Here is a 15,333-nt window from a genome sequence, read left to right on the forward strand (position 1 = left end):
CCGTTCATATACATTATAAACGATTCACAATAGTTGATTACATTGCGAGGTATTTGACCTCTATATGATACATTTTACAAACATTGCATTCGTTTTTAAAAGACAAAATTTCTTTATCTCGAAAATTGACAGGCATGCATACCATTTCATAATATCCACTATCCAACTATAAATTGATTTAATAATAATCTTTGATGAACTCAATGACTCGAATGCAACGTTCTTCGAAATATGCTATGAAAGACTCCAAGTAATATCTTTAAAATGAGCAAATGCACAGCGGAAGATTTCTTTAACACCTGAGAATAAACATGCTTTAAAGTGTCAACCAAAAGGTTGGTGAGTTCATTAGTTTATCATAATCATTTATTTCCATCATTTTAATAGACCACAAGAATTTCATTTCCAGTTCTCATAAATATACGTCCCATGCATAGAGACAAAAATAATCATTCATATGGTGAACACCTGGTAACCGACATTAACTAGATACATATAAGAATATCCCCTATCATTCCGGGATCCTCCTTCGGACATGATATAAATTTCGAAGTACTAAAGCATCCGGTACTTTAGATGGGGTTTGTTAGGCCCAATAGATCTATCTTTAGGATTCGCGTCAATTAGAGTGTCTGTTCCCTAATTCTTAGATTACCAGACTTTAATAAAAAGGGACATATTCGATTTCGATAATTCAACCATAGAATGTAGTTTCAATTACTTGTGTCTATTTCGTCAAACATTTATAAAAGCGCATGTATTCTCAGTCCCAAAAATATAAAGGGTAAAAAGGCAAATGAAACTCACCATACTGTATTTCGTAGTAAAAATACATATAACGTCATTGAACAAGTGCAAGGTTGGCCTCGGATTCACGAACCTAAATTAATTATATATAATTATGTGTTGGTCAATATTTGTCTAACAAATTAGGCCAAGTCATAGTGTACCACAATCCTAATGCTCGAGACTAATATGCAAAAGTCAACAAAAGTAAATTTGACTCAAAATAATTTCCAAAAATCTATACATGATTAATATATAGTTTAAATATCGTCGTTTTATATTTTTAAATATTTTTAAAAGATTTATTAGAGTAAATAATATAATTTATTTATTAATAAATAAAATTTTATATTAAATTTATATAATATAATATACTTTTATATATATTAAGTAATAAAATTTATAGGGTTCATTTAATATCATAAAGATAATATGATAGGTATTATTAAAGTAAGTTATTACACGTAGTAAAATATGTTTGTATCACATATTTATTTGATAAAATAATATCTATAATGATAGTAAGTAAAAGTTGTATTATTTTGTAATAATAATAATTATTATAAAAATATCAATATTTATAATTACTAAGATGACATTATGATAAAACGATAATTCTAATTATGATAACTTTAATATTTACGATAATTTTTAATATTATCTTTAAAATAATAATTCTATTTAAAATAATAATAATAATGATATTTTATAGTAACAATGACATTTCTATTAAAATGATAATTTTTGTTAAAATGATAGTTTTAATACTAACGATATTTTTAATAATAATAGTAATGATAAAAATAATAAGAACGATAATTTTATCTAAATCAATATCTTATAATATTTTAATTTCATCATGATACTCTTACTCATTATTTCCTAATCGTTTCGTTTAATAGCTTTTAATCGTCTTTTATATCGTGTTCATAATAATGATAATAATAGTAATCAAAATAATTAGGTGTTACAAATATTTATTTTAATTACACTAATATTAATAATGATAGTTACTATAACATTTTTAACGATAATACTAATAATTATCTTAATGATAATATAGTAATAATAATAATAACAATGACAATATCCATTTTTAAATAATGATATATATTAATAATGATAATAATAATAATAATAATACTAATAATAATAATAATAATAATAATAATAATAATAATAATAATAATAATAATTGGATAATAATAATAATAATACTAATTATAACTTTAACAATAATAATGATAGTAATAAAAAAATAACAATTTTTAATGATAAATCCATTTTATTGATAAAGATAATAATAATGATAATAATAAGATAAAACTAGAACGACGATAAAAACGACGATAATAATAATCATTTTTAATAAAAATATAGAAAATTCAATTGATTATAACTTCTAATCCATTCATCGAAACCATTCGATATCTAAAGGAAAAGTCCTTAATTTTTCGCTAGCTTTCCAAGGACATGCATATCTTATACCTTATCTCAACCGCAAGTGTAACTAATTCAATATTCAACTTAACCTGTCTAAGGGCAATATCAAAAGTACAAGCATGTATAATCCTAAATACTCGAGCACTAGTCAGGGATACACTATTAGTATGTAAAAGTTAAATTATGAGTACTCACGTATCAATATTGAGATTCAATATTGCAGGAAAGGTACGTAGATACAACGGAAATGATAAACACTATATTGACCTCACGAGCATACCCATGAACCATACTCAATCACCTCCATAGCAATAACCCATAATTTCCTTAATCCTATCCTACTCAAAAAACAATTTCGAAATCACTCGGACAGCACTCCGTCGTAATATTTTATGTATACTAATAATATCTTGAAATAATACGGAGTAAATATATATATGTAAATCGATTGAGAGAGTTTAGAGAAAAATATTTTCAAGTTTCTATGAAATAATAAAACCTATTGAATTCTATTTATAATAGATTTTTAAATTATTAAAGTGAATTATTAAAGTATGAATTATTAAAGTGAATTATTAAAGTATGAATTATTAAAGTGAATTATTAAAGTTAAAGTAAAGTAAAAATAAAGTAAAGGTAAAGTTTAAGTATAGTAAAAGTATAAAACTATGTACGTATAATACGCGTATAAATATATATAATATTAATTTAAATCGTTATATATATTTAATAAAATAAAATATAAATATCGTTATCTTTATCATACTAGTTAAGTAATGAGTTGTCAAAAGTGGTTCTAGATATTTATAAAAGTTATATACGTTTTAATAATAAAGTTCTTTTTAAACTGAAAACGTTTTTGTACGTTTGAAACTAAATAGATCAATCGAGTCTTTATGAGATTCAATCTTCCACTATCCTTTGTCTAGTTCTCAATAATTGACAATTTGTTCTTATTTATAAATCACTTTACCATTTTCCGAATATTGTTAAAACGGAAAGATTTCTCAAATCAACGTGGGCCTTTCAACAGAGACTTGTAATCATAATTCAATATATCTGATAATTCAATTATTTGATCTTATCTTCTAATTCCATTGATAAATATTTTGAAACAGATACAATCATATAAAGTATTTAATCTAATATTTTGTTTACGTTTCAAGTTATAATATATATACACATATACATATATAATCATATTCATTTAATGGTTCGTGAATCGTTGGAACATGGTCGAGGTTGAATGAATGTATGAACATAGTTTAAAATTCTTGCAATTTAACTTAACAAATATTGCTTATCGTGTCGGAAACATATAAAGATTAAAGTTTAAATTTGGTTGGAAATTTCCGGGTTGTCACAGTACCTACCCGTTAAAGAAATTTCGTCCCGAAATTTGAGTGGAAAGGTCGTGAATGATAATAAGTATGTTTTCATGATGCATACGGGCTGAAAATTAGAGTTTTATCATCAGCGAATAATTTGGATAAACAATCCATTTATATGAAGAGTACGAATGAAGCTAACATAGAAGAGTGAAATGAGTAAGTGTAGATTCATCTTATCATTTAACGTAGATATGATTGATTCCCAGATTTCAAGGGATTTGAAGAAAATCTTCTTAATAAGATTTGACTCTCCGGTAATCAAGGGAATTAGGATCCGCTTTAAATGCGATCGTCCATTTTAATTGTTATGTAGGAGATTTTCTTATAAATTCACCTCCTTCGTTTCCTTACAACTCACACCTTCTGTTGATGCATTTTATGCAAGTTCCTAGACATCTACCCGCGTCCATTGCAGGTACAACAGTTTACAGGCCACCATGATTGCTCGTTATTATCCTATCCGTATTTGTATGTGGTTACAGGAACTGCAGGAACGAGATTTAGATGTTTAACTATGTTAGACTTAGTCAGACGTACAAGTGAAGCCTCACTAGTACAGCTGACAGGCTCATACGCACGGTTGATGCTGAGCTAAGTCACAATTACAACCTAAATGAGAAGACACGAGTGAGTGATCACCCGTACGACTGATGAAGCCAACTCGTACGTGTGATGAATGAATCGTATAGGTGAGTCAACAGCAGGGGTATATAAAGTCTTATGTTCTTCATTTTAGGTTAAGCCTCTCATTTGTTACACACACTCAGATCTAGTGAGCTCCTCCGATTCTCTCTCAGTCCAAATCACCCAGGTGGTGAATAATAGCTCTAGGTGTTGATCTAATCACACTTGATTTAGTTGTGGTTTGACTAAATTAATCAAAAAAAACTTAACCTATTCACTAGAGGGTTTGATTCACTTATTCCGCCATTGTGTGAGTTAAATCTGTTGATTTCTAAGTTCCTAGTCATGTTTCATCACCTTCTATTCTTTCCCCCTCAACTCATATTTTAAAGTATTCATCAATATGCTCCATCCAGTTCTGATTCTCGATATACTTCTAACTTTCATATCGGTCATTCTTCTTTTTCATCTACCGCCGGAAGAATCTATTTACTTCTACTATACTCTTGGTTTTATAGTGTTTTTAGTTCTCCCGTGTCTTTATGTTGCTATATGCATTGATATATACAGTTTGTGATTTCTGGGTTGTTGTTGGGTTTTATATCTTCCCTTATATTTCAAAGTCCTTGCTTCTTCTATAATCATTGTCATCCACAGTTAATGCTCTCTTCTATTTGCTATGATTTATACTCCCATTTCTAGTTCGGAGCTTTGTCCTTCCGTTTCTTCTTCTTGCGATTAAGCACCGCTTGTAATGGTCCAGAATTCGTAGATATAAATTTCGGAATGAACATTGTTAATGTTCTAGGAAGGAAATTGTAATGACACGATCTTGACTTGTCAAATTACCAGAATACCTCGGAAAAGGCCGAATCATCAAGAAATATTTTCTTGATATTTAGAGATCAAAGAGAATACAAGAGTCGTGTAACATAGCACATGATGACGTTATGATCTATGAATTATCATGTTTCATTTAGAAACTCAGCATGAATTACTGTAATATAATCACGTTGATCAAGTGTCATTATATTATACTAACTCATGCTTCAGTTTCCAACACTACTTCAAAAACATTCATATATTAAACTCAAAGGTTTACAGAGTATAGAAACTAAACAGTTTCCTTTTTGATGTAATACAGATAGCGCAAAGAGATAAATGATTCCAGATAAGAATAGTTATGGAAATATCTTCAGAAATATGGAGGATATTTATAATGAAAGATACGATGATATCTTAGAATTTTAATATCAGAGGATGATGAAGAATATTGTCTGTAAGGGTTTAGTGTCAGGAGCAAGGTATTTGTTAATGACTTCAGCAGACACTGAATCATTTGGATTCTTTGAAGGCAGGTTCAGTCTTTGTGATTTGTCCACAGCCTCCTTCATACTTTGCTCAATCCATTTTCCAGTTCCAAAACTTCTCTATTTTTGAGCTTTGTTAATACACTAATCTTTATCATCAAACTTTTTACTGCTAAGGTCGTTTACAGTTTTTGTTGCTTCATCAGTATTTCGAGAACTAGTTCGCGGTTCAGAGTGTTTTTCAGAAACTTCACATTCGAAGTATGAAAGCCTTGGAAATAGACGTTATGTATAACTGTTGGCGTCAACATGCTGTGAGATTTCAAAATACTGATTGCTAATTTCCAATGATTCGTATGACAATTCTCGTTACAAGAGGCAGATGAGTAAATGATGAGGTTTCGATAAATATAAAGATTCTTCGGAATGCCCAAGATCAGTGAAGTTGTTGGTAAGTTTATTGCTAATGTGGTGGAATATGAAAGGTTCTCCGGTAACAAAAGGGTAATCACATATATCAAAATTATGATAAGGCTACCCCGAATGAAAAAATCGAAGTTGTCTTGCTAGAGCTGTGATATAATTTGCTACTTTGCAAAGGAATTGCAAGGTTATTTTTTGCTAATAAATGCCAAAAGATCTGACACAGATATGTGTTGAATTATGACTTTGGTTTCGAGAACTTTTTAAGTACATAACTGTGGGTAATATGTGGTTGGATCATCATCTCGATTGCTCATTATTTGAAGTGTCTTCAGAGATTTTCGAAGGGTTTGAACACAGATTGTAATTGTTTGTATACGTTTGATGTTCTAACACACTTTTGAAGTCAAAGTATAGCTTTGAAAGATGTAGGAATCTAAAAGTGATGGTACCGGTTATATCTCGAATTGAATTCTGAGATTTTAAAATCAGAATATGTAATTGGGTTTGAATGAGTATGGTTGTTTTGATTTCTATGAAAGAATGTATATTATTGTGAAAGTAGGAAGTATAATTGATAATTTGCTTGATCTGATTCGAAGAATGTAACATATTAATTGTGAATTTATATATATCTCTCGGGTATTACCTACCCGTTAAAAAATTTTCACAATTAATATTTTGTACATAAGAATTTTATTACAGTCTTTATGAAAATATATATGTATATATTCTCCTCAGATGTAACATAGATTTTAATGAGTTAATACTAAATTAAACTCATTCGATTTACGGTTGGAACTAGAATTGAATAATTGCTTGAAGGCTTTAGAGGTTACATAAGTATTTCTTCAATAATATTGAAATTATGAATCAATACTTCGTTATTTGTTGAGATGTGATGTTGGTTTTCGTTAAATTCTTGTGAACTTCTCAAAGTACAAATGATGTTATCTGAAAAGTTTCGGTTACATCAATGATGAAGTGTAAAATCAAATATATACTTGATTTATTAGGAATTGGAATTTGTTGAATTGAGACAGAGATTGTAGTTAACGATGGTTAAGTCGCGGGCGAGGGACGTACATTATTGCATATTTGTAATATGAATTAACCGAGTAGTTAAGATTCACACACAATAGCTTAGCACGGAAAGATTTATTTTTTATTTCAAAATATATATATATAAAATATATATATAATTTCTTCAGAGGGAATGAGTTAATTCTTCATAACTTGTTGATACAATATACACGTTATTGATTCGTAATGATGTCCACAGTGATTCTTGAACTGACGGAGTTTGTGATATTATAGGTGTTGTTGATTCTGATGTTGACTGTACTGACGATGCTGGTGACGTTGACGGTACTGTTGATGCTGTTGGTAAAACAAGTTTAACTTGTTAATCACACACCATTTTTGTCAGGGTTTCTACTCTTCCTTCTATCATTTTGGTTCGCTTAACTGATTTATGGTTAGTGCTAGATTAGATAATCTCTAAGACTTTAGAGATTATATAATCGCCGCGGAATGTTTCTCCAATGAAGTTATGAATTAATGCTTCGTCAGTTATTGTTGTTGGTACTCCTTGGTATCTATGGTGCGTATGACGTTGATGCTAGTGGGACAGATTGTGAAGTTGAGGTTTACAACGCGGTTGTGGTTGGAGGTGGTAATGGTACTGTTGGCATTAATGATGGTGGTACTGGTTATGCTGCTGGTGCTGCTGCTGGTGTTTGTAATCTCTGCACCATATTCTCCAAAGCCACTACCCGAGCGCGAAGTTCGTTGACTTCTTCTATTATTCCAGGATGATTGTCGGTCGGAACGAGAGGATAAATAAAATCTAGAATTTGATGTATTATATAATCGTGACGAGATACCCTGGAAATGAGAGAGAAAATGGTGTCTCGAACAGGTTCGCCGGTAAGTGCTTCAGGTTCTTCGCCAAGAGGGCAATGTGGTGGATGGAAAAGATTGCCTTCTTCTTGTTTCCAATGATTGAGGAGACTACGAACCCATCCCCAATTCATCCAGAATAGGTGATGACAGATTGGTTGATCCATTCCGGTCACACTGCTTTCGGAGCTTGAGTGAGATTCCATTTTGGAATCCGAGTGACTTGAACTGATGACAAATTCCATTTCGTACGATTGGATAAAGGATTTTCGATATAAAATGATTTTTCGGCTATCGGGTGGTATTCTATTTACATAGGATATCTATATATAGAGATCAAAAGATTTCATAGATTACGGGGGAATTTGCGGGGTATGTCAGGCAAAGTTTAAAGTAACAGATACGATAAGATATGATTTAGCAGATACGCTAAGATATGAATTTTGTCTATACACTACTCATGCAATTAATGTAGCAAGACGTGTCTAGACTAATAATAATAAGCAGGTAATTTCCTATGGATGATAAGCAGATGATTTCCGACTAGAAATGATAAGCAAAACTTTTGACATGCAGACACGGTCGAAGTCCAGACTCACTAATGCATCCTAACGACTTATCAGTTAGACACACTAATGCAGACCTGGTTCGCTAAGACCACCGCTCTGATACCAACTGAAAGGACCCGTTCATATACATTATAAACGATTCACAATAGTTGATTACATTGCGAGGTATTTGACCTCTATATGATACATTTTACAAACATTGCATTCGTTTTTAAAAGACAAAATTTCTTTACATTGAAAATTGACAGGCATGCATACCATTTCATAATATCCACTATCCAACTATAAATTGATTTAATAATAATCTTTGATGAACTCAATGACTCGAATGCAACGTTCTTCGAAATATGCTATGAAAGACTCCAAGTAATATCTTTAAAATGAGCAAATGCACAGCGGAAGATTTCTTTAACACCTAAGAATAAACATGCTTTAAAGTGTCAACCAAAAGGTTGGTGAGTTCATTAGTTTATCATAATCATTTATTTCCATCATTTTAATAGACCACAAGAATTTCATTTCCAGTTCTCATAAATATACGTCCCATGCATAGAGACAAAAATAATCATTCATATGGTGAACACCTGGTAACCGACATTAACTAGATACATATAAGAATATCCCCTATCATTCCGGGATCCTCCTTCGGACATGATATAAATTTCGAAGTACTAAAGCATCCGGTACTTTGGATGGGGTTTGTTAGGCCCAATAGATCTATCTTTAGGATTCGCGTCAATTAGGGTGTCTGTTCCCTAATTCTTAGATTACCAGACTTTAATAAAAAGGGGCATATTCGATTTCGATAATTCAACCATAGAATGTAGTTTCAATTACTTGTGTCTATTTCGTCAAACATTTATAAAAGCGCATGTATTCTCAGTCCCAAAAATATAAAGGGTAAAAAGGCAAATGAAACTCACCATACTGTATTTCGTAGTAAAAATACATATAACGTCATTGAACAAGTGCAAGGTTGGCCTCGGATTCACGAACCTAAATTAATTATATATAATTATGTGTTGGTCAATATTTGTCTAACAAATTAGGCCAAGTCATAGTGTACCACAATCCTAATGCTCGAGACTAATATGCAAAAGTTAACAAAAGTAAATTTGACTCAAAATAATTTCCAAAAATCTATACATGATTAATATATAGTTTAAATATCGTCGTTTTATATTTTTAAATATTTTTAAAAGATTTATTAGAGTAAATAATATAATTTATTTATTAATAAATAAAATTTTATATTAAATTTATATAATATAATATACTTTTATATATATTAAGTAATAAAATTTATAGGGTTCATTTAATATCATAAAGATAATATGATAGGTATTATTAAAGTAAGTTATTACACGTAGTAAAATATGTTTGTATCACATATTTATTTGATAAAATAATATCTATAATGATAGTAAGTAAAAGTTGTATTATTTTGTAATAATAATAATTATTATAAAAATATCAATATTTATAATTACTAAGATGACATTATGATAAAACGATAATTCTAATTATAATAACTTTAATATTTACGATAATTTTTAATATTATCTTTAAAATAATAATTCTATTTAAAATAATAATAATAATGATATTTTATAGTAACAATGACATTTCTATTAAAATGATAATTTTTGTTAAAATGATAGTTTTAATACTAACGATATTTTTAATAATAATAGTAATGATAAAAATAATAAGAACGATAATTTTATCTAAATCAATATCTTATAATATTTTAATTTCATCATGATACTCTTACTCATTATTTCCTAATCGTTTCGTTTAATAGCTTTTAATCGTCTTTTATATCGTGTTCATAATAATGATAATAATAGTAATCAAAATAATTAGGTGTTACAAATATTTGTTTTAATTACACTAATATTAATAATGATAGTTACTATAACATTTTTAACGATAATACTAATAATTATCTTAATGATAATATAGTAATAATAATAATAACAATGACAATATCCATTTTTAAATAATGATATATATATTAATAATGATAATAATAATAATAATACTAATAATAATAATAATAATAATAATTATAATAATAATAATAATAATAATAATAATAATTGGATAATAATAATAATAATACTAATTATAACTTTAACAATAATAACGATAGTAATAAAAAAATAACAATTTTTAATGATAAATCCATTTTATTGATAAAGATAATAATAATGATAATAATAAGATAAAACTAGAACGACGATAAAAATGACGATAATAATAATCATTTTTAATAAAAATATAGAAAATTCAATTGATTATAACTTCTAATCCGTTCATCAAAACCATTCGCTATCTAAAGGAAAAGTCCTTAATTTTTCGCTAGCTTTCCAAGGACATGCATATCTTATACCTTATCTCAACCGCAAGTGTAACTAATTCAATATTCAACCTAACCTGTCTAAGGGCAATATCAAAAGTACAAGCATGTATAATCCTAAATACTCGAGCACTAGTCAGGGATACACTATTAGTATGTAAAAGTTAAATTATGAGTACTCACGTATCAATATTGAGATTCAATATTGCAGGAAAGGTACGTAGACGCAACGGAAATGATAAACACTATATTGACCTCACGAGCATACTCATGAACCATACTCAATCACCTCCATAGCTATAACCCATAATTTCCTTAATCCTATCCTACTCAAAAAACAATTTCGAAATCACTCGGACAGCACTCCGTCGTAATATTTTATGTATACTAATAATATCTTGAAATAATACGGAGTAAATATATATATGTAAATCGATTGAGAGAGTTTAGAGAAAAATATTTTCAAGTTTCTATGAAATAATGAAACCTATTGAATTCTATTTATAATAGATTTTTGAATTATTAAAGTGAATTATTAAAGTATGAATTATTAAAGTGAATTATTAAAGTATGAATTATTAAAGTGAATTATTAAAGTATGAATTATTAAAGTGAATTATTAAAGTGAATTATTAAAGTTAAAGTAAAGTAAAAATAAAGTAAATGTAAAGTTTAAGTATAGTAAAAGTATAAAACTATGTACGTATAATATGTGTATAAATATATATAATATTAATTTAAATCGTTATATATATTTAATAAAATAAAATATAAATATCGTTATCTTTATCATACTAGTTAAGTAATGAGTTGTCAAAAGTGGTTCTAGATATTTATAAAAGTTATATACGTTTTAATAATAAAGTTCTTTTTAAACTGAAAACGTTTTTGTACGTTTGAAACTAAATAGATCAATCGAGTCTTTATGAGATTCAATCTTCCACTATCCTTTGTCTAGTTCTCAATGATTGACAATTTGTTCTTATTTATAAATCACTTTACCATTTTCTGAATATTGTTAAAACGGAAAGATTTCTCAAATCAACGTGGGCCTTTCAACAGAGACTTGTAATCATAATTCAATATATCTGATAATTCAATCATTTGATCTTATCTTCTAATTCCATTGATAAATATTTTGAAACAGATACAATCATATAAAGTATTTAATCTAATATTTTGTTTACGTTTCAAGTTATAATATATATACACATATACATATATAATCATATTCGTTTAATGGTTCGTGAATCGTTGGAACATGGTCGAGGTTGAATGAATGTATGAACATAGTTTAAAATTCTTGCAATTTAACTTAACAAATATTGCTTATCGTGTCGGAAACATATAAAGATTAAAGTTTAAATTTTGTTAGAAATTTCCGGGTTGTCACAGAGCTGATGGTTTGGGGTGTTAGTGGATGAGCGAGAGGTCGCGGGTTCGAGCCTAGGCTGAGGCAATTTTTTTTGGAAACTTTTTACTTTGAGGTAGTTTGCTATTATTATTATTATTATTATTATTATTATTATTATTATTATTATTATTATTATTATTATTATTATTATTATTATTATTATTAACCTTATTATTAAAGTTATCATTATAATTAAATTTATCATTATCATCAAAAGTATCATAATAATAAAAGTATCATTATTATTATTATTTTTATTATTATCATTAAACATGATTTTATTATCATTATTAATATTATTATCATTATTTTTATTACTAGTATTATTATTATTATAAGTATCATTATCTTCAATATATTATTATTGTCATTGCTACAACTAAAATAACTAGTATTATTATCAAAAGTTAATATTGTCATTAATAAACCTAATTATTGATATTATCAACACTGTTTTAGTATTATTAAAATCATTATTTTATTAAACCAAAAGTATTCATATAAGAATATATCAAGTACATATATGATAACTATATAAATATTACCTTACTATTTTAAATAAGCAATATATAATTAATATATACAAACGAATTTGATTATTATTACATGATTAATTATATGTGTTAATATATATATAAATGATATAGGTTCGTGAATCTGAGGCCAACTCTGCATTGTTCAGTATCGTCGTATGTATATTTTTACTACAAAATATTATATAGTGAGTTCATTTATTCTCTTTTACTCTTTATATTTTTGGGACTGAGAATACATGCGCTGTTTTTACAACTACTTTATTAAATGCCTTTGAAATCTATATTTTTGGACTGAGATGCTTTTATAAATGTTTGACGAGATAGATACAAGCAAAACATTTCTCGAATGAATTATTATGCAGACAGAAGTTCTGTGGATTATTATTGAATTATGTGGACATGATAATTGCCACCAATTGATGTGAATATTTTCCCCTGATTATTATTGCTTGGTAACCTAAGAATTAGAATCGGGCATGGCCCTAATTCACGCGAATCCTAAAGGTAGCTACCGGGTTTAACACCCCCACCCAGAATGTTCACTAGACGGAAGAGCTAGTGGGCGTAGTGTTTAGTACTTCGAAGTTTATATATTATACAGACGAGATGTTCTGTTTTGGGGATATTATTGATGCGCATTATATGTTAAGGTCGGTTACCATGTTGAGCAGTGAAATTGAAATGAATGTTATGTATCGAGAGAATGATTTTTATACACAGGTTATGTGTATTAGTTTTGTGCACGATTATTTAAAAATCGCGAGGCAACCTACGGGGGAGAAAAGGATACGAACCTACTCTGCTAAGCATTATGAAAAATGGTTTCGTACACGAGATAGGTGTACTGTATTTGAATCTTGTGGTCTATCAAAATAATGAATTTTATTGTTTACGATAAACTTATGAACTCACCAACCTTTTAGTTGACACTTTAAAGCATGTTTATTCTCAGGTATGAAAGAAATCTTCTGCTGTGCATTTGCTCATTTTAGAGATATTACTTGGAGTCATTCATGACATATTTCAAAAGACGTTGCATTCAAGTCATTGAGTTCAACAAGATTATTATTAAGTCATTGATAGTTTGATATATTATGAAATGGTATGCATATCTGTCAACTTTCGATGTAATGAAAATTTGTCTTTTAAAAACGAATGCAATGTTTGTAAAATGTATCATATAGAGGTCAAATACCTCGCGATGTAATCAACTATTATGAATCGTTTATAATCGATATGAATGGGGCATTTCACAAAACTTTTGACATGCAGACACGGTCAAAGTCCAGACCCACTAATGCATCTAAACAACTATCAGTTAGACACACTAATGCAAGACCTGGTTCGCTAAGACCATCGCTCTGATACCAACTGAAAGGACCCGTTCATATATATTATAAACGATTCACAATAGTTGATTACATCGTGAGGTATTTGACCTCTAAATGATACATTTTACAAACATTGCATTCGTTTTTAAAAGACAGACTTTCATTACAACGAAAGTTGACAGCCATGCATACTATCTCATAATATATCCAAACTATGAATGACTTATTATCAATCTTGATGAACTCAACGACTTAAATGCAACGTATTTTAAAATATGCCATGAATGACTCCAAGTAATATCTTTAAAATGAGCAAATGCACAGCGGAAGATTTCTTTAATACCGGAGAATAAACATGCTTTAAAGTGTCAACCAAAAGGTTGGTGAGTTCATTAGTTTATCAAAATCAATCATTTCCAATAATATTATAGACCACAAGATACTCATATTTAGAAAACAATCTATGCAGGTCTACTCCTGCTATAAAATCATTCATATGAAGAACACCGAAACCTTTCAAACAACTCACCAACGATAGCTAATGCGTACGTGGAATGCAAAATCATCTCACCGTGGTAGTTAATACAATATAATTTTACAACGGGAGCTAATGTGTGCGTGCAATTCAAAATCATCTCTTCGAGGGTAGCTAAAACGGAAGCTAATGTGTGCATACAATGACAAAATCATCTCTCCGTTACTAACTACAAAGTCGAATACAATACAATACATGTAACATCCTATTTTTCCCGTACGTATCGAAAGGTACATACTTAATCGTTTGTACGTTTGTAACTCATCGTTTAGGCGTAATTGTGTGTATATATATATATATATATATATATATATATATATATATATATATATATATATATATATATATATATATACTTGTTAATGTGTGCGTATATAAGTTTGTATATGAGTTTGGTTAGCGTTAAGTCTTGTGTGACTTAGATACGATGTTTAGACGTGTATTGGAAGCTTGAACGACTTGAATGTTGTGTAAAACGATTTTTATGTTTAAGGTTGTCGAGATGTCCAGATAGTGCCTTTGGCCGCGCCGTGACAGACGGGTCCGCGCCGCGGCATATCGAGCAAACCAGGGACAGAACCTGGGTTAAGAAGGGGTGATTTTCCCTTTGTTCGTCGCGCCGCGATGATTTGAGCCGCGTCGCGACATTTCTGCCAGATTGGTACCAGTTTTAACTCAAATTAAATGAACTCAAGGGGCAAATTGGT

This window comes from Rutidosis leptorrhynchoides, chromosome 4 (genome assembly GCF_046630445.1).
Source record: "Rutidosis leptorrhynchoides isolate AG116_Rl617_1_P2 chromosome 4, CSIRO_AGI_Rlap_v1, whole genome shotgun sequence".
Classification (NCBI taxonomy): Eukaryota; Viridiplantae; Streptophyta; class Magnoliopsida; order Asterales; family Asteraceae; genus Rutidosis; species Rutidosis leptorrhynchoides.